The following is a 23,116-nucleotide window of genomic DNA, read 5'->3' as shown; positions in this document are numbered from 1 at the left end:
TGCAGCTTCGTAGAATACTTGTCCTAATTTCAGTTGCTCACTTTTGTGAAAAATAATAAGGAAAAGAAAATCTCTTAAAATAACAAGCAGTATTTAAAACTTTTATTCTCGGTAGAACATTTCACTTTATCAGTATGCATACTCTCGATATCAACTTTAAGTGGGCTCAGCTCTTTCATCACTCCAAAGATAGACTTCTTGTTATGGGACCTTCTGCAGTTGCCCTTGCTGACATCAGGTGGGTTGTCAAAATGTATGGCTTTTCTCTGTCTCTAATAATTCTTTCCTAACCTTTTTTTTTTTTTTTTTTTTTTTTTTTATGGGTTCAAGCAAATCACGCCAGCTATTACACTGCATCCAGCCCATCTGCATGGCAGCTACCATTTTGCTGTTAAGAGATACCTTTTCCTTTCCCTTCTGTTTCTGCAGTTAATTGATGGTAGAAGTTCCTGTTGGGCCTTTTGAAAAGTAGAAAAGGTCAGATGTGTGTGCAGAATACTTCAAAATTTTAAGGAAAAACAACAACAACAACAAAAATGAGTCTATGACATTGTTCAGTTGAAGAGAAGATGTATTGTTCGTAAGCATTTCCCTCACTGCAGTGCAAGTCCCACGCATAACAGGGGGCACAAGGGCAGCACTGTTTGCTAGTCATGGCACAAATCACTGTCCTGAAACATTCAGCACCCTGGAGCAATGCAGAGGCAATTGCAGGATTGTAGGCAAATTGCTCCTTGCAAGCAATTCAACTGCTGCTCATGAGAAACAGAACTGCAGTAGCAGTTTGACTTTTATATAAATGAAGCATGGTCAGAAGACATTTCTGGTCAGGCTTTGAGTCCTGAAGATTTCACACTTCCACGCTGCACTGTGCGGATGCCAAAATACTGATCTTGAATGCTAGCACGAAATTCCCAGAGGGCTGGTGCTCAAGTGCTGGATGGAAGTTATGAGAGTTGTACAGATGGTCGCAAGGTGGTTTTTAAGTCGCTTTTTGGAGTGTGAGAGCTGGCAGCAAATTTATTTTGGAATGCTGTCTGGAAGAAAGATGTGATATAAAACAGATTTCTCTTTGCTGTTACAAGTTAGTACAATATTAATCTAATTTAATTAGTATTATATAAAAAGAGATTGTTTTGTGCTTCCTCATTTCTTTTTATGAGCCTCTGGAACACCACAAGGCATAACTGTGTTTAGAGATGAGCTTCATTCATACGCTTCATAGTGAAGAGAAGGCACTTACGGGACTGACTGCCTCGCTGCTGTGAACGGTACAATTTCACTGAAATTATGGCCACTTAAATGTTGTTAAATGTGATCAAAATGCTGGTCTGGCAAACCTTTGTTCACCTTGGGCCTGATCCAAACACCAGTCAGGGAACTGGAAACACTTCTTCCAGTCAGTGTTCTGGATCAAACCCTTTATGAAAATAGTTTTCTTATCTCAATTGTTATGGCTTCACGTGGCCTCTAAATGGCTGGGAGCTGATATCCATAGATGAAACATGATTTAGCAACGTACCCCACAAGAACTGGGATGTGGAACATTTTAAAGCTTTCTTAATGCTTAAATAATGATCATTTAAGAGCTCAAGTAAGTGAGATTCAGAGCTTTGCAAGGGAGCTCAGCAGCAGGAGGATGTTTTTCTGTGGAAGAAAATCTAAATCAAGATAAAATCCTGTGTCCCAAGGTGTTGTCCAAATCATGTGCTGTAGCTTGCTTCCCTTTCTGGTAATACTCTTTGACACACTGTCAGCAACACCAAGTACGTTTTTCCCTTCCTCACCCTCTATGTGTCAACACATTTACAGCTGTGATTAAGAATTCTCTGTTTTAAGTTTCATACATTTTTGGATTATATTACACTGAAATAAGCCAGTCTTCATCTGATAGTGCTAAGCTGCACGTACATCCCATTGCTTTTTCTTAATAAAAAAGCTTTGAGAATGAGCCATGTGTGAAATAATAATGCCATACGTGTGCATATACCTATGGAAAAGGTTGATGAGAAAGCTGAAGATGAGTGTAGCTGAGCTGAGTTTACTCCTACAGCATGCTGGAGAATGCCATAAATGTGTTCACAAATTCTTTCAATTCTGGAGTGAAGCCGGAGGGTCTGTAACGGTGACAAGTGAAGATTTACTGCCATCTACTGTGCAGCTGGGCACTGGTTATGCATAACACATTAAAAAAAAAAAAAAACAGTATATGTTGTTTTGGAAGGGGGTACTGGTTAGGACTTAAGTTTTTATCCCAACAGCATGCGGGGTTTTCAAGTTCTGCTTCCGTGATGGACGGGTGATGGTGCAGGGCAGCAGTGCGTTAGACAGGGCAGTCTGCATCCTCCAGCACTGAGTTGGAGCTGCTGATGCTCTGGGTTTCCGTAAGGGTACAGTCCTTCATGTGCTAGAAGAACCTGCGGCTGTTGGTAATGGATCTGATTATTATTTTCTCCATAAGGTAGGTAACTATCTTAAAAAGCCTACTGCAGACGTTACCTTTTACCAGATTTTTTTATAGCCCTTTTCCCAGAAGTAGGGATACCTTAAATTTTCTGTTTAAGATAAATGGTAAAACACAGTAGGGGAAAAATGAGGTGTTTCAATGCCATACTAGGGAGGTGAAGCCTTGAAAGTAGGTTCCTATCAGCTACTGTCCTCCTACGTGTAACTAGGAGCCTTTTGAACTTATCTCATGCACTTTTTGCCATGATACGTGACCTGTTACTGCAACACAAACCTCTACTTAGTACATAACTGACCAGGCTTCTGAGAACTTTTATCTCCAGCTGAGGCTGCAGGTTCTTTCACACGGGTCAGGAACCAGCCCTTCCAACTGCTGAACTCCTGCGCTACTCCCAAGTCAGCTGCCTTCCTCCTCACACCTTCCCCTTACACCTTCCCCTTATTCCTGCTTCACTCTGTGCTCAGCTTCCTGGCTTTTTCCTTCCTTTTGCCAGATGAGTCCCTGTAAAGCTGCGGTAAATTCTGATAGCAGTAACGCTGATTATAGCAGGAAGGAACACAAATACATCCCTTGTGTTAAAGAGGATTTCTTTTTCACTCTTCCAAGACATTGTTACAGAGAGGTGAAATCTGTGAAATCATTTCCCCCCCCCCCCCCCCCCCCCACAGAATTAAAAAAGGCATTTCTCTCCTCTTACCCCTTCAATCATCTTGTATAATCATGGATCTTGCAGTTCACTGTGGTTAGAGAACATTTCCACAGGGATAAAATGTCCGTGTCCTAGCTGAAGCTGTGCCCATCTTTCGTAGTGTTGTATGATGTGGTTGTGCTATTTGTAGTCTGGAGAAAAGCACTTTATAAAAGCATATATAAAGCATGTTAACGAAAATCCCACTACTTCTACAAAACAGATCCTGGGAGACTAATGAAGTATTCAGGTCGTGGTGAATGATGGTGTGTGAAAAGACGGATTTTCTGGCTCTGTGTTAGGAGTTCTGTTCAGCTTTATCATTGTTAAGGCTTTCAGCTGTGGCATTAGGGTTTAGGGGGAAACTATAGAGTAACTATTACATTATTAAAATATTTTGCACCTAGTCTTTCAAAAGAACAATTTGGGACGCCAACAGTAAATAAGTTCTTAAGGTAATAGTAGGGCTCTTTTGCTTTCAGGTTATACATGAACAAGACATACCAGAAATAGTTGTTCCAGGACATGGAATAATTTTTGCTGGACTACTCCTAGTGCTTCTCCAAAGTGATGGATACTTCTAATGGCATTTGGGTTTTCACATTCAAAAGAGTGGTGTGAAACGCAATCATTTGGGTGGGGGGTCTTACAGCACAAGAGCCTTTCTGCTCCTCTTGTCTCCCTTGCTGTGTGCCCTGCTGCCATCATACCTGTGAGTCCCCCGGGGCATATTGGGTGTCGTAGCATCCAGATGTACAAGTGGGACGAGGATTCTTCCCTCGGTGGAATTTGGCTTTTTGGCAGGCACTATAGGCAGACAGGTGTGGGCAACTTTGGAGCTGGCTTTAGGTCCGCTACTTGATAGGGCTGCTAATGAGCTGTTTTATGCTTCCTTGCTGTAGTGGATGATGTTGTAATTCCAAGGATGGGCTCAGGTTTCCTTTTGGGAGTATTGTCCGCAGCTCCTCAAGAGATCTCTGCGCAGGATCTTTCATGGAGCTGTAGTTAAAATCTTTTCTGATGCTCACATATAGTTATTCTTTTAATAAATTGGAGTGCCCACCCAGATGCTGGTATGCTCGAGCATAATGCGCTGAATTATTTTCTTCATGCCTGATGGGAAGGAATTCCACAGCATAATCGACTGCACAGGATGCCAGTGCAAATGGTGAAATGCCCTTTTAGAGTCAGAGACACAGCACAAGAGGGGCTGCAATGAGCCTGTCTGAGGTTTACCAGATCCTGCAGCTTGGGAGGTGTGGGAGCTCTTTGACTGCACACGGTACCTGTAGCTGAAAACAAGCAAGGGGAGCAAAGTAAGCACCCTCCTTGGGTCTTCAGCAGTCTATAGTGACTTTGTCCTGCAGTTTATTTTGAGCATATACTTGAGAAGTCAATTAAAATGAGGAAGTCTTTCTCTATGTACATATATTTTAAATGTATCTTAATCATAAATCAGAAGATACACCTGAATTAGTTCCATGTAATTCTCAAAGAATCATGACAGCTTTAGTTGGTTTTAGTCTATCACTGTGCACTCGTCCATATGCAAATTTTGGACTAAATTTGGTACTGTAAATGCACTGAGCCTCCTGTGTGAGCATTGGTGGCGTCTCCTCAGATCTCAGATCTGTTGCAGCAAATTCCCAGCAGAGGCTGAGCCTGTACTGCTGAGATCAATAAGTATTTCATCTTTGGCCAAGACAAGTGGTAGGGCAAGAATTCAGCCTGCGGGGCTTTCTGTATTTACTTTCATTTTCTAGTTGAAAGCCATGACGAAACATATTGGACATTAACTTTTAACTGAAATGCAGCTTTAGAAATAAATCCTAGATTTTGCACATTAGGCCTAGAGAAACCTTTATAACCTTTTTTTTTCTTACTTTTGTTAACCATTTTTTACTCTTATATTCATTGACATTTTAAAAGGTGTACTGCTGATTTCAAGGCAATAAAATGAGTTTTGTTTGCAACTCTTTACAGGGTTCCCCAGGTGTCTGCTGTGGATTTGTTCAAAACAGCTTTTTGTACACTTAAGAGCTTCCCATGTGCTCTTTTAAAGCAAGTAATCATGTTCAGATGGTATCATTCCTGCATGAGATTGTCTGCATTGCCTGGAAGCTGTAATCAAATTCTCTTGCAGTTACAAGCTGAGGCCACCAGTATGTAAAGGTGAGCACACGGGAGGAGCTTGACTTCATGCGCATCCTTCTCTTGATATATGCTACAATTTTGAAATGATGTCTGAAATATCTTTGAGTATCTCGGAGTGGTTCCCCACAGCTCTACTTCTCCATTCATGATTACTTGGCCATTTGCTTTCTGACACTGGGGAGAAGGGAAATATTAGTTGAGGGGATTTGAGATGGAGGGAAAAGGGTCCTTGAATTTCAATGCACTCGTGAGGAGCGGGTGGAATCCAAAGCTGATAAAGTGAGAAAGAAAAGAGTGTTGTCAGTGCTGTGAAGGGTCTGAAGGTGAGGACTGAGATCATATCCTTCACGCCTTGAGAAATACTGAACTATTAGAAGAGGGGGGACATATGTGCTGCAACTCTGTTATGGGTTGAAGGGGTTGGGGCCAAAAAAGTGGTGTGAAGGGATGGGTGTCCCATTGATTAAGATAGGTGATGTGCATTAAGTTCTAGCTGATGCTTGAAAGGAAAAGGCTGTGGATAGAGGAGTAGCAAAATGTGACAGCCAGATGCTGGATGGGAAAGGAGAGGATGCGTAAGGATGGCAAGGTAGAGAAGAGGGCAGACAGATGGGAGGAAGACCAAAATCAAGGGAAGGCCCAAAAGATGCCTTGTCAGAGAAGGGAGATAGATGGTCAGAAGTATGAGAAACTGCCAGGAGGTCAGGGGAGATGCAGCAGCATTTTGTCTTCTCTGTATATTTATTGAAACTACTTTAATCTCAGTTTAGGAATACATACATTGAGCTGATATCATTTTCTACCTGTTTTCATAGAATCATAGAATGCCTTGGGTTGGAAGGGACCTTAAAGATCATCGAGTTCCAACTCCCTGCTGTGGGCAGGGATGCCAACCACCGGATCAGGTTGCCTAGGGCCTCATGAGTCAATTCATCTGTCCTTACCTTGGCAGAGAGGAAGATGGAGAGAATGCAGGAATGGTTTTATTTTTTATTTTTATTTTTGTTTGGTTTTAATAGTTTGAGAAAGTTTTATTGCACAGGGTGACCATAAGTCTCCTACTGGGTTTGTAATATTCTGAAGTTGGACATCCCCATCTAGTGGTTGTTCCATCCCCATTCACGTAGTAATTGTCTGCGGAGAAAGATGCCTTGCGTGCACAGCCAGCAGAAAACAGTCGTGGCTCTGTTGTCTTGGTGTTTTCTTTGTGGATGTCTTACACTGCTCTGCATACAGAACAAAACATTTACAAAACTTTTCTAAAAGGAAAATCAGCATTTTTTAGCTATATATATATATTTTTAATTCCTATTACAGAAATTTGCAATTTTTTACTTTGCAATTTTGTATTACAGAAATTTGTAATTTTTTACACTTTCTATGTGGAAAGTAAATTGCTGCTATATTGAAGGGACTTATTTTAACACTGCTTCTGACATATCAAATGCCCATGAAAATGCTTTTCATCATGACCTTTTCATCGAGAGCAGACTGAGAAAGAAAAGCAGGATCTGTTTGTTTGCTAGCAACAAAGGGACAAAAAGAATAGGTTACCACACAGTACACTGCTTTGTGAATTAAATTATTTGTGAATTAAAGCAAAAAATCAGTGGGGCCGTGTAGCATACGTAATAATGCAGCATCATATTTCTACCGCCCTCTGTGACCTTTTGAAGAAAAAACAAATTTGTTGCTTTCCTTGCTGCAGTCCTGCTCCCTGCAGGTTTCAGCACAACTCTTGGGTTTTGGCCCACACTGCTGATGGAGCTGGTGTTTGGCTGGATCAGGAGTGGTTTAAGGCCGGTTTTGGGGGTTTGTCCTGGTGGATGCAACCCTGGTGCCTCCCCAGCTCCAGCAGAAATAGTGCCCATGCAATCAGGGCTGTCTCGACCAAAGGCAGGGAGATGTTTTTAGGGCTGCTTGGGACTGGAAAGGGAAATGAGAAGGGCAACACCCTTGTTACACAAACCGGTGAGCCTGTGCCAGGCTGGATGTGACAAACCCAGCTTCTTCCTTGCACTGTGCTTTGTCCACCACGGGTGTGTTACACGTGGTGTCCCCCGGGCACTGGGACATGGCTAAAGACGGCTCCAGCACGTGCTGGGAGGCTGGGTCCCGGCACGGAGCCACTATGCTGGGAGGACACGGGGTGCCCTGGGCTCGGGGTCCCACCTCTGCAGGAAGCGCCTCCTTTTCCTTCCTCCTGCTGTTGTAAGCACTCCCGGTGGGAACTCTTGGCTTGGTGATAAAGTCCTTGGAAGCAGAGCTAGTGTTTTCAGCCTCTAAGTACTTAATTTACCTCTAACCAACTTGTGCAGAAAGGTAATTGCATCCATGTGACAGAGCTACATCACAGGCACTAATCCTGGGCAGAGAAATCTCTCATGTGGATTTGAGTGCATAGATGGAGACAATTTTTTGTATTTCTTGGTCTTTGTCTTAACTCCTTTCCTTCTCTTCTTGAGGACCCTTTTGATTTCTCTACACAGATACATTTTCAGAGGCTGCAAGATAACCTGTTTGATCCCTCTCCCTCACTAATCCTCCTGAGGGCCAGCCAGCATTTTCTGTATACCAGGTAACGCTGAGCTGAGCCAGGCATACATCCTCCCGGCAGTTTTGGGGTGGCATTAGCCCCCCAGCTTCCCATATGCAGTACTGGGGCCTGTCACCACACCTGCAAATAAATGTGTTCCTGCTGGGCAAACTGAGTGCTTGGGTTCTCCATCTGAAAATCCTGGTTGGTTCTTGAATGTCAGGAAGAAAATTGCCTGTTGGCAGCTCTGCTTGCTGGTCAGCCCAGGGAGGAGGAGAAGGCTGCTGCTTGGCCCTGGACATCCCCAGCAGCACGTGGATGTGCCCAGCCTGCAGCAGCAAGCGGCTGCACCCAGCTGGTCTCTCGCCTGTATTTCTTGTTTGAGGTGCTGGAGCAAATATTCAGGTGGAATTCTGAGAACTTCCCACTTTTCCATCTTCCTCAAATGACTATTTTAATGTTTCATATATATTCATTTTTCATAAGGTCTTTTTTAGTGGAAGTGCCCTGCCCAGGCACTTTCTGTTCCCAAAGCAGAGGCAGAACTGGTTCCACAGTAATAACAAGCATCTGCTTTTTTTTTTTTTTTTTTGGTTCCTTTTCTTTTCTGTTTTTTTTTTTTTTTTTTTTTTTTTCTTCTTCTTCCAGCTGTTAGTAACCAAAAAGCCATTGGGTGGCAGTATCAGCCAATGAGCATCTCAATTAATTGCTGAGCTAAATGATAAGAAAGATTTGAAATGATAAGTTTAAGTGTCTTTATATGGAAAGATGAATCAGTTTGTATTTGAAGAGGCTTTCTTTAAGGCCAGACGTATGTTATATATATATATATATATATATATATATATTTAGATAAAGACACCAGTAACAAAGCAATCAGCCTTTGGGAAGATAGTTATTACCACTGCAGTTAGTAATGAAACAACTGAGTTTTTTTGAAGGGCTTGTCAGTAAAGAGTCTGCTGGTGGCATTGCTTTGTTGTTAAATGAATTATTCTGATTCTCAGAGCTTAGACCCGACCTTCTGTTTTTAGGTGGTGACCTTTGGATAAATTTATTTAAAAGCAGAAGTCTTCATTTGTCATCTCAAGGGTTTCTTTTCTTTTCTTTTCAAAGCCCCTGTGAGTGGAGTACAAAACTAACTAAGGATAAAAGAAACTGCTGTGCAGGAGCTGTGTGCGTTGCACTGTGAGCCTTTAGCTTGTGCTCGCACAGGGGCTACTTGAGCTCGCTGTTCCTGAGCTCTGCACGCACATCAGAGCCACAGCATCTGAGCTTCACATCACAACTTTGTATTCACTTTGCTTTTGTTCTTTTATTTAGCTAATATAGCGCTCATTTCTGTGTACAGCTTTATGACTGAAAATAGTACTTGTGATGACCAACAGTTTAATTCTCCATCCAGAGGCAGCAGACTTTAAGAATCACTATATTTGCAATGATGTAAAAGTTTCCAAATTGGCTAGGAGTGGCCCTTCCAGGCTCTATTTCTAGCTACGTTTGTATTTTCTGTAATGGTTATTTTTGTGGTGGTGTATCATGTCAGCTCAATTATAGACATTTTCATGGATCTGCTGTTCTCTACGTTCATGGTAACTCTCAGCACTCTCGTTCTATGTTCAGACTGGCAAGATCATGAAAACCACAGGCAAATTTTGACTTGTCCCTAATATCCTTTACTTCCCAAACCCCATCCAGACAGGAACATTTTGTGTGGTACCAAAAAAAGCTGCACGATCATGTTGTTCCTGTCTTGCTTTCAGGCGCACCAGATAATGCCACTTGTTTAAGCTTAGTCACGTCTGGGGGAATGTCAGAAGTCTGCATCACATGAGCTGCTGCTCAGATTTCCCAGCCTGTATCAGCATGTTTTCCTGGGCAGAAGCAGGGTAGGGATGTTATTAAAATGGCTCATCTTATGTGTTAGTATGGATATGTAAGCCTTAGCCTTATTCTTGTGATTTTCATGCAGCATTTTGCCTTTATATTCTGCCACTTTATGTGATTTTTTTTTAATTTTATTTTATTTTATTTTTTTCCTTAAGGTAGGCATTTCAGGAGGAAGAACACACATTCTAACCGGTCATCCTGCTTGCATTCTAGCTGGTGTTTTCACTTTCTGCTCAGCCTCAGACTTACCACCTCTGAGCAGCTTTGAGCCTGTCTTTGGCTTCATTTCCACGACCTCATTTCTCTCGCTGTGTGGTCTGTTTGTAGACCTGGTGCTCTTTGTCCTCTTCCCTCCTTGGATCAGGAGGGCTGTCAGGATGTCCTCGCTCATGCCCCAGGCCAGCAGCTTCCCCAGCAGGATGGTGCTGTTCCCAGGACAGGAGAAGCACCCGTTACAGTCTGGTTTTGTTCCCTACTGCCTCTGGGGTGCCTGTGATAAATGCACCACATACAGAACTCGAGATGCTCCAGGCTGGGCAGGTGTTTGAGCCTTTCCTTTCCAGCATTGCTTTCTGAAGTTCAAGAGCCACAGCATTCACCCCACCAGCTGTGCAAAGCCTGGAGAGAATGGGAAACGAGGAGCGACAAAGGCCAGCAGCACGCAGCACTGGGCCTTCATTCACCTTGCTCGCAACAGGTTTTTATCCACGACTCTCACTGCGTCTGACTGCTCTGCCCCAGGGGAAGGTGCTGGCCCCGTTCCCAGATCCTGGTTCAAGTCAGAAGTTGGTTGGCATTGCCTCCTAAGACCCGAAGCGTGTGCTGTGCCCGTCCCGTGCCCCCAGTCCCCCCCCCCGGCTTCGGTGCATACGGAGCTGGCGGCCCCACGCGTGCCCTTGTAGGGAAGGGTGACACTATCTTGTTGACATCAGCTAATCCAGCCAGGCATGTGGAGGGGCAGCAGAATGTGATGCTCACATGTAGGGTGGCAGATGGCACTCGGGACTGGCTGTCTCCATCGCACCCGCCGACACGGACATACAAGACAGGAAAAGACCTTTTTAGCGTAGCTCTGCACGCCCTACAGAGCTACCGAAGGGCTGGGCTCTGGTAATCTCGTGTGCTGAGCCACGCTCATCCCTAGAGGATTGTTTCCCTGTGTGATAATGAACCATTGCACTCGCCATGGGCTGCAGTACAAAAAGCTGTAGGAATGAGAGAAAAGAAGGAAAAAGAACATGAAGGAAAAAGAGCATAAAAGCAGGTAACTATCTTCTGCCTGCACATGGGAGCAAGCCCTTAGAAGTGCAGGACGACGCAGATGTCTCATCCAATTACACTTAGGGGGTGCCTCAACCCTCACAAAACTGGATTTTACAGCTCTGAGGCCAGAGAGCAGTGGCTGACCCTGGCAGCAGCAACACGCTGCAGCCTGGGTAGTTTTTATCAGCAGTTATCTAATGTTGCCAGTCTCTGAAGCTTTCCTCTTTGCAGACATTCAAGCAACTAACTTAAAAATAAGTTTGCAATTCTGATACGGGCCTGTTTTACGATCTACCCAACAGCAGTCGCACCCATAAACATAGAAGACCATGACAAGGTTTGTTTGGTTTCTTGGTCATTTTGAAAAGTATTTCTGAATTTCGGGTGGCTTTGCTTGTGGTCCTTCAAAAATGTTGATGTCCAAGAACCCAAAAATGTTGGAGTTGCAGTACTTCTGTGGGGTATTTTCAGTCCTTAGTAGATAAGATGAGAAGACAGACCTTCAGTGTTTCTGTCTGTCTCAAGCTGTGCATGAAGCCTGTTTCCAGTCCTGATAAGGAAGCCGGTTTGCTGTCCTGAACAAATCGGGCTGTGATGCTGGCTGCAAAAAACGATCATAGCTGGGTTGGCTTTTTAATCACCTTTTTCAAATATTGCTATATGGAGAACAGTAGGAGCTTAGGAGGAGTGTAACTGGTAAAAACAAAAAAAATATATGTGAAATTTTCTGCATGAAATACGAAGACAGTTTCTTTGTCTTCTTCCTTGAGGGAAGAAAATACCGCTCCGTTAATATTTAATTTTAAAACTTGGGATGGATTTAACAAGGTCATTTAGAAGAACTTATTTGATTGTTAGAAATTCTTACAGGGGATCCAACCGCAGTTCTGTTTGCCAGCACCCCATTCCTTGGGCTGTGACAGAAAGCAGGGCTACAAAGCGCGATTGTGTGGAGTCCAGATAGAAGCTGCCTCCTACCCCACCTGGAGGTGGCAATTTATGCCAGGAGGTTTGCAGGCTCGTGCCCCATACAGGCTTCAGGATGGGTTGTTTGTTCAGTAATCTTCTCTGAGTGGGGATGCTCCCATATCTGGAGTTCTCTGTACAATATTTTTTTGAATTCTGCTGTTTAAATATTCAAATCGATCCGTCACAACCCTGCTTGGCTTGCATCAATGCATCTGACTTTTCAGAATGTTTTCCAAATGACGTACTGATGGGTTTCTGTAACGTTAATACTGCAATCCAGAAACTCCATAGACAAGGGCAGAATTTGATTCTTCCATGTGTGTGTGCTCAATTTAAAAAAAAAAAAAAAAAAGAGAGAGATTTTTAAATGCATTAAGATATCAGAGTCCAGAGATTATGCTAAGGAATTTATATGAAGAGGTTGACCTCTGAATTAGAAAGCTGCACCAAAAACAACCCCTTAAGTAGGGTGTTAGAGAGCAAAATTTCCTGAAAAGCTGCACTGCAGTGCTCACAGCTCTCCATCAGATGTATTATTGCCTTTGACTTGATGGTTTCTCACTATGTGTGCCATCTGCTCAGCTAGAATTTGTTCTCAGCTGCATTACTTCATTCTTGCCTTTTTTTTTTTTTCATGACACAAATGGTCTGAATGATTGTATTTATTTATTTTTCATACCTCCACCAATGTTCAAGGCAGTCAGTGAGCCTTTCTAAGTCTCCCCAGCACCTGGAAGGATGCTGTCACCTTACCAGAGGGTGTCAGGCAGGTGGGAGCCCGTGCGTGTGCCCACACTGCGGGCATCGAGGCCAGCACGTTGTTCTATCCGAGAACAATGGAGAGGCTCCCAGCTGAAACATAACCAGCTGAGGGACTTCATAGTCTCACATTTCTCTCTCAATGGGATTTACTTCCACAAGTAACGTTTATTTTTGGTTGCTTTTAGTTAAGGTAGCAAAGGGACTGGAAGGGCGTGTTATAATGCATGTTGCCTAATTTATTCTGGTCTTTCTGTAGGGGAAAGACCAGAATAAATTTATAGGGTTTTTATTATTATTATTATTATTATTTTTCTCCCAGCTCAGCAGATAGAGGGGGCAAGGGTACGCCACAGGAATGAGATTTGCCCGATTGCCTGGAACATTGTTGGTCTGGGGCAAGTTCTTTCCCTGGGTGTGAAGCGAAACACAAGTACCCGATGACAGACGAAAATGCAGGTTGGGGAGAACTAACAGAGAGGAGAGAGTGAATCTTCTCCCTCTCTGGAGAGATCAGAGAGCGTGCAGCCTGCATGCTAGGCAGCGTTTTCTGAAATCAAGTTGCCCACGTTACTCGCCTTGCTCCCCTTTGTTGTTCGCTGCCCTGGCTGGGTGGAAAACACGCAGGCCCTCCTGCTGACCCAGGCAGGGCCCGGTGCCGAGCCATATGCAGGCACTGCAAGGATTAGCTCCGCGCCCGGCCGGAAAGGTCTCGCCGCCGTTCCCAGGCTGAGTTTGCCATATGTGTTTCACGTGGCTGTCCTGCGGTTTGCGTGAAATGGAGAGTTCAGCTTCGAGTGCGAGTTGGTTTGTGTTTCCTCATTCTGTTTAATGTAACACAGATGCAGAGGACAGCGTGAGGGCGCCTGTTGCAGAGGGGAGATGCAGCAGGCTTTAGAAAAGCCCCACAGGTTTTGCTAATTCCTTCTCCTTCCCTCAAATTTTCCGCTGCTTCCTGATGGGAGTCGCATGTGGGAAGGAACACCCTTGGACCACCTGTTAAGTGCCTTCCCCCTTTCAGTCACAGGCTTTGCCATCTCTTAAAGACATGGCTTTTTCTTTTGGAGAAGGGCCAGAGACTTGTACAGCAGTTTTCTCCTTTGGAGAGGTGGGGAGAGCGCTCTGACGTGGCACCTGAAGGAGGAAGGAAGGACAGAAAGGAAATTAGAAAGCCTGGACGGAGACCCCTGAGGGCTCCCCTTTGTCCCCTCATGTGAAGTATTCAAAGTATATCCAAGTGTGAAGTACTGCAGTGGTTTCTTCTGTAGGACCGTGTCACGTACGCAAAGCCCCTGCTATTGTTAAATATTCCCAAGACTAATGCTATTAATTGCTCCAAGCCAGTTCAATAAGCTTTTGCCGTGTCCCAGGTTAGTTGAGTGGCCAGCTAAACAGCTGTAAAGAGGAGGCCTGACTGGCTACAGGGGTACGCACCTCTAGCTTCTTAATTAAGTGTGTGCTGTGGTGTGTTATAAGCAGAGGCAGAACAATAGCGCTTTTTGTACCCAAACTTTGCATTTTCTGTTAATCCTTGAATAACGTGAAATACGGGAAAGGTCAACAATTTTGGAAGTCAGTTTGGAAGTATTTAGGTTTAGGAAGGTGCAAAACTCGTTCTTGAAAAGCTTTTGGTTTAACATGGCAGGGACGGCAGCGGGGAGGGACCGGCTGAGCCCAGCCCCGCAGGAAGGCTGTGAGGTCCGGCGCTGCCTCTCGCCCGGCTTTGATCGCAACGGAGCGTGTGGCACAGGTCAGCCTTCGTGTGTGCTGGGGGCAGCGGTTTAGCACTCGGCCATGAATTTCCTTTACCGAGTTTCTGCTGGCTGTTTCCGAGAAGGCAGATAGCTGATTTTAGCAATAACATTATCCCAAAGACCAGCACTGCCTTTCCTCAAAGCCTCCGCTGCCCTTGGGAGGCAGCAAGTCTCCTCACAAATTGCTCAGGGGTTAAAACACAAAGTATTGAGTGTGCATTTTTAGAAATTGCAATTTCTTGTTAAAACTTTGTCTGGATAACGCTCATTGCTTTCCGGAGCAAGGGCTTGTGCTGTAGCAGCCAGTCCCTCTCACTGTTCATTAGCATAGCTCATTTTTTCCGCAGTTCGCCTAATTAGACTGTGACCCTCTCCCCAGTAGGATCCCATGGCTTTACACTGTGCTGAAGCAGGATTTTGGTGCTGAAATGTGGAGAGACCGAGACCATATGGCATAAACATCAACTGATATTGTTTGCCATCCACACTTGCTGCGTGTAATGCAACAAGAATGGTTCCCGGCAGCCACGTGACTGCCTTCCAGTCCTCCATTTGGGCTGGGTTGGCTTTCCCTTTTCCTTTTTTTTTTTTTTTTTTTCTTCATTCCTAAAGTTGTGACTTTCTGGAAGGAAGCTTGTAACTAGACGGCGCGCAGGGAGCAGGTAGAATGTCAATGGGATGTTATTGGGAGGCATGTGCGTAACGCGGACATCGGCTCCCGGCCCCGCTTCCTCCGCACCCGCGCGCTGCCGCCCGCAGCCTTACATGTCGCAGAAAGGTAAGATGTACGCTAATTTGCCAAGCCGAGCATGGGCTCATGGTCACCTTTAAAACTCACTTTTAAAGCACGGCGCCTTCCGTAACAAAGCGAAACAGGCAGGCGTACGTAGCTCTGGCTGCGACGGCTAACTTTGATTTCAAATTAATGATTTGATCTGTTTCGTGCAGTAGCTCGTACTGCTTAGCTTTTCGTAACACGCTTTTATCCTTTAAAAGACATTCCATGCTGAATTGGATCCTATTGATTTTCCATGGTTAACCACCCTGTAATAAGCCTCAAAGTCACTGCGAGTAGACAAAAAGCAGAATTACGTTAATGTCATTTACAACCAGCGGGCAGAACTTATTTCCAAAAGCTAAAGGAAGTCAAAACACCAAAATATTCCAAAGATGGTTGAATTTGGGAATGTGTTCATTAGCTCGCGGACAGAGTTCCTTGGATTAGAAAGAAAAGAGAAAGAACCAGACCTATATTGTTAATGGCGTTATTATTATTTTTTTAATTGCTACATCATACATCAAGACACCTTTTATTTTAAAAAATAAAAGCTTGGAGATGAATAAGATAATTTTAATGAAAAGCAGCACAATTATTTATTTATTTACTTATATATTTAGCGAGTAGCGATCGCAACTTTCTTGGGCATCTTTTCAGACTGGAAATAAAACTGAGTCCAAGCCCCTGAGTGTTATGAGATTAAAAGATACATCAGTAAGCATGAGGTGTAACACCTCATGTGCAGGCCAGCAGAATGAATTAAAACCTGTTTTACCTTAGTCATACAGGCTGATTAGTCACACAGACTGCAGCTACCGAGCAGAGCACATGCAGTAAAGTAAAAATAGACAAAACCAGCACGCAAGAACTAATGGGAATAATGCCCTGCTTAACCAAAGAGCAGAGGCTGTCCGTTTGTATTGACAGTTTTGTCAGCAGAGCTGGGCAAATGACCAGCTGAGGTTAGTGGACGGGTTAATATCTTCACACTTTTCCTTTCCTCACAACTGCCACATGCGGTGCTCTGGAACCTGATATTTTTCATCAAAAACTGATTCCTATTTTCCATTCGAGTCTACTAATCAATTTTACCGTGCAGCGCTCGAAGCACATTGACTGTCAGTTACTCCTAATTAATGCTGAAGGCAGACAAAAAGGGAGAATACAATAACTGACGTTATTTAATATAAGATGCCTACCCCAATTTTGTTTTCTTTGTGGAAAGCTCTTTTGGTCCTCGTTCAAGATTTAAGCACTGTTTTATGTTTTGTTTCAGAGGGTTGATTGAATGGCAGTTTATTATTCAAGACAACAAATTAAACTTCTCAAAGCCAGAGAGTTCCAGCACTTCTGGCACAGGCTGTTTTCTGCCAGAAGGAACACACTCAAGTCTGATTCATACCAACTGTTGCTTTTTAATGGAAGAAAAATAAATAAAGATTCACATTAAAAGATTCGCATTAAAATTTCTTTAGCACAGAAATTTGGACGCGTTAAAGAAAAGGCAAACAACGTTCAGTGCAAAACAGATAATGAGAGCTTCCAGGCCAAACTGTGCTGCGTGTTACTTGCATGTAACAGTACGAACATTAGGGCCTAGTATTGCAGTCTGATTTCAAAGAGCTCATGAAAAGAGGGCATTCTTTGATGTTTTGTTTAAATTGAATATAACCAAGAGGGGACACGGAAGCATTGCTCTGGCTGCACCGAAATCAGGAAGGGCTTTGCAGCTCGCTTCAGTAACAGCTGAGCTAGGTCTGTGTGTGTCAGTGTGTTTCCTAAGGTTGGTGTATATATGTACTCTATATGTGTCAGTAATGAGTGCGGGTGTGTAAACAATAGGAATTTCTAACATACGTGTTTTAAAAACTGTAAACTGGGAAACTATAAAATAGGCCTGAGTTTATACCTGAGTGATATTTATTTTAGGAAACCCACAGAGGTTCTGCTTTTCTATTCAGAATTCTGACTAATAAATAACTGAGAACCCCTCTTATTCCTTTAGATTTCCTCCTTTAAGTAGGAAAGGAAATATCAGTGGTAAAGTAAATCATGTTGGCTGCTTCAGATGAGAGTTCTTGCAGCGCTCCTCCTTGGGCACCCTGGTGCTGCGGTGCTCAGTGCCACGCAGCATTCAGACAGCTTCTGGAGGAGGAGGTGACACTAGAATAATTACAAAGCGATTGTAGTGCTCTGGTGTGACTTTTAGTCGCAGGCTGTTGCTTTTCGGCTGGCCTAGGGTGCAATCAGGAGAGCTCAGATTTACGTGTGATTTCTGTAGCCCGTGCTGCTCTCATTAGGAGAGCTGACTGCAGCTCTAGAGACTTCATTAGGGACTTAAATTAGAGACTTAATTTACTAATAAATTTTTTCATTGAAATTTTAAAATATATCATTAGACTAATATATAATATATAACATAATATATAATAATATATAATAAATAAAAAGGTGAGTGGTAATATTTTTTCCCACAAATGACAATCCTTTCTCTGAACACAAATGAAACTACTTTGAAGTAAAAATCCTTCTTAGTACTTTAGCATTTCTGCAGTTATATGTCATTTTCTTGTCTACAAACTGAAGACATAACTTCTGTAAAAGGGCTTTTATATTGTCTTATATTACTGTGAAATAGATACGGGTTATTCAAATGAGAAATTATCTGCCTACCACGTTACGCTTCCTACTTTCTACATACAAATGAAAACTGCTTTGCCTCCAGGCAGTGTGAGATATTGATATGCTCAAACTTATTATTTTTGTAGTGGTTAACAATACCCCGTGGAAAACACATTAGCAGAAGGTATGGCGAGATATTACTGTAATATCTTTTCTAGTAAGTACTGTATGCCAAGGATTATTTTCCTGTTGGGCATTTGTCCTTTGTGCTTGTGTAAAAAGCCTTTGAAGGGTTTCTGACTTTTTTTTTTTTTTTTTTTTTTTGAGGCTTATTTTTCATTTTTTCCCTTTAATTACAAGGAGCTTTCCAGATCATTTCTCCTGTAGGGGTGGCTCGGAGCGCCGCTGGGAGCTCTGAGCCGCGGCAGAGCAGCGGGTGCTGCTGCCCGTAGCTTGGGTGCTGCTGGAGCTGCTCACCCCGTTACCTGTTTCTGCCAACACTAACCCCTGTCCCGGCCTCTCTGCTAGCCCTGTGGGTCTGCATTATGATCTTTTATCCTGCTTTTCCACTCCCCAAAGGCTTCCCTGCCCCTCAGCCTCCAACAAGCCCTGGTCTCTGCACTTCTTGGGTGGGAGCCGCTGGTGATTTGGGCACGGCACAGGCACCTGCCCGCTGAAGATATGGGGGAACCCCAGCTCCTCTTCTTATGGGGGCACTGCTGTGAGCGTCCGGCCTGGGGACTTTGCACCATGAGGGTGTTTGAAGCCTAGAAGATGAGGGTTGTTGCAGGAAAGGCGCTGGGGAGGCAGGCACGGGCAGCCTGCTGCTGCCAGTCCTATGCAGCTTGCCCACAAAGTTTATGAAGCTGTGAGACAACTTCTGTGCCAAGTCAGAGCTTTGCAGCATATTGCAGGGGGCACTGATCTGGTACGATACCTATTTCTGACAAGTTTTAGCACATATTGAAAATGAAGTTTTTAAACAAATTTCCTTGAAGTTCAGTACATGAAGAATTACGTTTCCTTGGGAAGCGCTTGCAGTTAGATGGCTGCAGTGTGGCTTACCGGATTTCTATGGCCAGATACAGAAGTTTAAAATGTAAAGCAGTGTTCCTGCGCACACACTAATCCTCAGAGCCCTTGACATACCGTGGCATGTCGTCAAACTGGACACCATTTAAATGTTCTGGAACAATAACTTGCCCAACTTCTGAAAACCCTTCCCTGTAACCTTGGGTTTAGGTGGTTGATGTGCTAGTTCTGTATGTCCTTTATATGAAAGTGGTTGAACTTTCCTCAGTTAAATATTTATGGAGATATGTGTTGCAGGAGAGAAAGCAGAAATATACCCAATATACAGTCTGGATTTCCACACAATATAGGACATGTTTTCAGGGTAAAATGTGTACTGAATAACAGTATACAACAAAGGAGAGAAGAAGCATGAAGGCCACTGCAAAATTCAAGAATACCTGGTTTTGTTCTCATGTTGCAACTGTGGGTTGTTGTCTATGGCATTGCCTTTGGCATTTGAAAGTGTCTAAATCCAACAGAAAAGAAACCAAAATGTATAGTTGATTTTAAACAGTAATGCAAGACATCTCTCCCATAACTATAAAGCAGCAGTTCTTAATAAGAATCACCAGAGTTCCAGCCTTTTTTTTCTTGAAACTGTAAATAGGGCAGTTTCTTTTTTTTTTTTTTTTTTTTTGGGGGGGGTCTTTTTTTTTTTTTTCCAAACCATGGAGGAAAGAATGTGGTATGTTCAGCACACAGAGCAAACCAGCCACATGGAAGAGAGGTCCTTGCAATACTAGTGTTTGGAGAGAAGAAGGCAAAATGCATCATGGTTCCCTTCTTGGGAGCGGTCTTTAGTTGATCTGACACTTTCATTAATGACTTGGGTGAACAAAACACCCATTACAATTATGCAGTTATTGCCAAGAGGAGAGGATTTACAAGTGCTCTGGAGGCAGCACAGGAATCCAGAGTAATCCCAACAAACCGGATCTGGCATAACCTGGATGCAGTATTGATGAGGGCGATGTGAAATGCTGATGTAAAAAATCCACTGGACGGTCAAAAGGAGAAAGGACTGAGCTGGCCATCCCCGTGTGGAAAGTAAGACCAACCAAGTTCCAGTGATCCCTCCAAACAACCATCTCTGGTTCCCACGTGGGCAACAGCTCTTCAGGAACAGGCTGTGCTGTGCTGTTAGGAGGAAAAGCAGTTGCACTGGGCATTACAAACAAATGCAGTACAGTAGATGTGCAGAGAAAGGAGCTGGGGTGGATCTAAGGAAGGCATGACTGTGGCTTCAGGAAGACAAGAGAAACCCTTCTTGGTGTGCGTTGGATGACTGAGCAGAGAGCTGCTGTAGATTTTAAGAGGGGCCTTCTAAGAGTAGGGGAGTCAGGCAATGAATTGTCCCTGGAGGTTGCGAGGTCTCTTCCAGGGAAGGTTCCCAAGAATGGATTAAATGAGTACATCAAGAGTTGTTGAATTCAGCCTGATGCCACCTCAGCAGTTAGTTTAAAAATCCTCATAAGATCTCGTCCACGATCACAACCATTATTCAAGTTGTAGCTGCTGTGTTTGCCCCTGTATCCTCTACCGTCATCAGTGGAAAATGTCTGACTTCTCTGCATATGAACAAATGTTGGGGACATTTTAGGTGAAAATTTCAAACGAGCCCAAAGGACTCTTGGTGGGAGTCAGGCACTTACCTCCCAGCTTTGTAAACCTCGACCTTAGCAGCTCTGTGGTAACATTTTACATTTCATCTTCCAGCTAACTGCTAGGTCGGATGCTTGTCCAGATAATAGAGTTTACTGTTGCCAAACATATGCAAAACTCTCTTGGCACAGTGCATGTATACATTGGCCAGAGTTTTATTTTAGTCCCTCAGCAGTATAATGGAGGACTTTAAAAGTCATTATTTGGGATAAGAAGGGTTTTACTTGTAGCTTACAAACGTATTAAAGTAGCTTAGGGTTTTTAGTGCTCCCTATCATTAGCTGAACTTACTGGGAAACATGATATTTTTTTAATCAAGTATAACAGAAACTCAGCAAAAAAAATTCTGCAGCAGATGATTTCAGAACTTAAAGTCTAAAAGTGGAGGGTTTTTCTCCTTTCAGCAGATTTTCGAAGCTTTCATGACCAAGAAAGTAATTTCACTAAAAAATAAAATAAAATACTTCTTATGGACACATGGAGAGAGAAATTTAGTATCAGCCAGATGCAGTCTATGGTGTAGAAAAAAGTTCCCGTGTCCACCTTTTAACCAGTGTACCGGACTTTATTGACGTAAGTGTTGGTTTTATTCAACAAGAAAAAAAATTAACTTAGGCCCTGTGTTCTTAGTGGGATCCACAAAACAACATAAAACATTGTTACAACAATTAGTTATTCTAATAATTAACATATGTTGTTGAGATTGCTGAATTTTGTGTTTACTTTTACTGGCATTTGAAATACTGCTTTGCAGTTCCATTGAATTCAAGGGGCTGAATTCTGTCCTCAGAAACAAGCAGATACTTTCACAGAAGTCAAATTGTACATTCTTTAATTGAAGGCTAGGTTTGCCCCTAATATTTTTCAGCTTCACCCATGTAGCAATTGAGTTTTAAGTTTTTCAATTTGCTCTTTTCATGCAGCAGCAGTTGTTCTGGATAAGTTTAAAGAAGGCAGCCCTGTGTGTTTTGAATAAATGATACGTTACAGGGAAGGGATGTTCACACAGAATATAATTGATTTTGTGCTTGGATAATTAGAAAATGGTGCTCTTTGATGTGTTCAGGAGTCCCAAATTAAAAATTCGGAGTTTTCTAACTGTTAGAAAAATTGATTCAGAAACAGTTTGAATGGATGAAAAACAGCATGTTGTTGCAAATGTGGTCTTAAATCTAATCCTAGGCTAACAAAGAGTAGTCATACATTTAGAATATTTAGATATCTTCAGATCCTGCTCCATTTTAATTCTGAAATCAACACAATAATAGAAAAATAAAATGTATGTTTCAAATTATTTCGCAGTGAAAAATATTAACAACTATATCTATCAAAGCTTTTGACAAGTAGATATAATTATGCATAAAGGCAAAAGTGTCATGGCAGAAGGGATACAAAATCTTAGAAGATGGGCAAGTTTCATGGCAAATGCAAGAAAAATATGCACAGCTCTGAATTAGTCATTTTTTGAAGAATTCAAATTAATTCCCTATGCAGCAGTTCAAATATTTCTAAATTTAAATACTTCCTAAATACACAGTTGTAGCTAACATCATAACTTTATTAGTTTGTATTTTAAAAAATTATTCCTTTGTTTTGGAAGGTGCCAGGCAGCACTTTAACATCCTTAATTTTGTCATTTGAAAATCACCGAATTGTAGAAATCAAGCTGTGGGTTGTCAGTCTGTTCTAATAGATGTGTTTTGTGCTCGGCCTTTTCATCACTCTTGTAGCCAGGATTACTCAAATAATCCAGCAGTCTAGATACCTTACCTCCGACACCGTGTGTTGCTCAATGTTCTTGGATGCTAAAAACATAATAAGGATTACAGGGGCAGCAGATGGGCAGAATTTATTTCTAGCAATGGGGTCTTGCCAACATTTGCAATTTCGTTATGAATACTGCAGTAGGTGAAGCACCTCTTCAACTCCTAGCTTCTAGAGCTGGGGGAAAACTTGCCTGGTTTGTGGCTTTCTTCATGGAAACTTTATAGCAGCGCTCCTGGCTGAGATATTTTAGAAAAGAAAGGTCATCTCTGGTTTTTCTAGTTGTGCAGCAGAGGCACTTGTGTAGCCCAGCTGTGCGTTTAATGTTAAATAAATTAACAAAGAGAACAACTCCTGTTTACTTTTTACAGTATGACCTTACAATCAGGAATGTTTTGCAAGGGATCGAGCTAACTTTGGCTGATGCGGGCTAATTCCCTGAGCACTCAATGGAGAGCGAGAGGTTATTCATTCAGCTGCTTTGAATCATCTTGCGGCAGGGACCCCCCACGAGCAGCCAGGGCTGCGTTTTGGTAACCTGAGGACAAGCTGGGGTGGGACATGTATGTGTACGAGAGGTGAATGGCCCCACAAAATGCCGCAGCTGAGCCCCATCTTCACTTGATGCTTGCAGTTTCCAATGATTTAGTAAATCTGCAGCAGGTTTATTTGCAAAGCGATGTTATCAAGTATATAATATAATGATTGTAGAACAGAACGGGAAAGATTTTAAAAG

At 42.9% G+C, this 23,116-nt stretch overlaps 1 protein-coding gene across 5 annotated transcripts in view; it reads left to right on the top strand.

Moving 5' to 3' along the window:
* RBM20 (RNA binding motif protein 20) overlaps positions 1-23,116 on the top strand; it is a 104,038-nt gene that overhangs the window by 49,640 nt on the left and 31,282 nt on the right. The window contains exon 2 of one of the 5 annotated variants that reach the window (XM_082765315.1): positions 5,139-5,327. The exons of the other annotated variants lie outside the window; for them this stretch is intronic. The gene's annotated coding sequence lies outside the window, so the exon portion shown is untranslated. The remainder of the gene's footprint in view (positions 1-5,138; positions 5,328-23,116) is intronic. 5 annotated transcript variants of the gene reach the window in all.

Source organism: Aythya marila (assembly GCF_965140915.1).
Source record: "Aythya marila genome assembly, chromosome: 7".
Lineage (NCBI taxonomy): Eukaryota > Metazoa > Chordata > Aves > Anseriformes > Anatidae > Aythya > Aythya marila.
Note: the sequence above shows the minus strand (reverse complement) of the source record. Positions and strands in the feature narration are given on the sequence as shown.